The sequence below is a fragment of the Myotis brandtii genome, unplaced genomic scaffold (genome assembly GCF_000412655.1).
Source record: "Myotis brandtii unplaced genomic scaffold, ASM41265v1 scaffold14050, whole genome shotgun sequence".
NCBI lineage: Eukaryota > Metazoa > Chordata > Mammalia > Chiroptera > Vespertilionidae > Myotis > Myotis brandtii.
The window spans coordinates 1,510-3,262 of record NW_005355021.1 but is presented as its reverse complement, the minus strand read 5'-3'; the positions used below and the strand labels follow the sequence as shown (position 1 = coordinate 3,262).

The following is a 1,753-nucleotide window of genomic DNA, read 5'->3' as shown; positions in this document are numbered from 1 at the left end:
CAGTGCACGAATTTCGTGCACCAGGCCCCTAGTATAAACTATAAAACACTATTGAAAAAAAAAAACAACACGAAGAAAAGAACTGTGAGTCCTATAAATGGAAATATCCCATATTCATGGATTGAAAGACATAATATGGTAACTATGTCCAATCTCACCAAACAGAGCAATAACATAAATATGATTCAATAACTTAAAAAAATGTATGTGCATATACATGTGTATGTAATTGAGAAGTTGGGTTTTAAATGAGTCTGTGACTATGACTCATAAAATGTGTTTCTGGGTGGGTCCATGGAGAGGTCAGTGATGTTTCCAAAGGGGGAGAAGACCCCATGGAGGAGGGTGGGCGTCATGTCTTCCCCGAACACATAGAGAGTGTTCCCCTTCCGAGGGGCCCGGCGTTCAGGGAACGAGTCCGACCTGCGGAAAGGGCCCTCTCGGTCTCGGTCCCAGTCTCTGTCTCGGTCCCAGTCTTGCTCTCGGTCTCTGTCTCGGTTCCGGTCCCGGTCTCTGTCCCGGTTCCGCTCAGGACAGCGGTCCCGGCTGCGGCTTCGGGGAGGGGAGACTGAGGAGCGCGCGTTACCACGTGCTTCGGAGCCCCATCCAGAGCTTCGGGGAGGGCCATCGCCAGCCCCCGGGCCCTCTGCCTCCTTCCCGTCTGGCCCCGGGTCCCGAAGCCGGCACTGGCAGACACAAAGCTCTCGTACAGAGATGTCCTTTGGGGACGTCTGGGCGACTCCTGCAGATGGTCATCAGCAGATAGGCTCCCCTGGAGCGGCTGGGAAGTGGGGACCGGCCCCTTCTCAGGGTCTTTGAACTTTCCCTCTAGGGTTCGAGAACGCTTGAAGCCCGAGTTCTTGGTCTCAGCCTTGACGGCACTGATGGCTCCCGACTTCACCAGCTGCTTTGCCTGCTCCGTGGCGGTGGCTGGGTCCAGCACGGGCTGCGCTGGCAGAGAGCGTTTCACACGCCTTGGCTGGCTATGCTGCTGCTGCTTTGCTTCTTCAGAGCCAGCAGTGCCTTTTTCTTTTTCTTCAGTTCGTTGAATTTCTTCTGCAGAGCCTCCTCCTCCTCGCTCAGTCCGGGGGGTATCACCAACATGGTGCCTCCTGAGGGGCGTCAGCCGGGCCCTGGGTCTCACCTCCCTTTCAATACCAAACCTGTCGAAACATAAATGACAACAGTTTACATTCACAAACCCATCTCCTCATCTCTACACCCCGAGAGGCAGCCTGTGCTCTCCTCACCTTCCTTATGGAGGAGTCCATGGAGCCAGCTTGCCTTCCTCTCCTGCTCTACAGCTGTCACCACCCACATGAGACCTTTAAGTTCTACAAGTGACAAGATTACCAGTGTCACGTGATAGGCTCCCATCTCATCCTGGTTTTCTTTTAATCTCAGATCTTCTACAACCCCCTGGCAATGTCGAGGAGTCATCTGATTGGTGGGGTAGCTCTTACATCAGTCAGGGCAAAGCAGAGGTATAATCCTCAGTTCATCCTAGCTCGATGCCTATGTCGGTGGTCAGAGCTGTTTCATGCCTGGGACATATAAAAGAATTCTACAATGATTTCACTATAAATTCTTTATGTGTTTTTCTGGAATACATAATCAAATATTTCATTCTTTCTATCTGAAAACTTAATCTGAAGAAATGAAAAAAAAAGTGAAACAGTTTAGAGGAGCTAGATATGAGAAACTTACAAACCATGTAAGGGCCTTTCCCCTAAGAAATAATAACATGCTGCCC

The 1,753-nt window shown here is 50.7% G+C and overlaps 1 pseudogene; it reads right to left on the bottom strand.

The window, feature by feature from the left end:
* Nucleotides 1-260: 260 nt before the first annotated feature.
* Nucleotides 261-1,136, bottom strand: LOC102249193 (annotated as a pseudogene).
* Nucleotides 1,137-1,753: the final 617 nt, after the last annotated feature.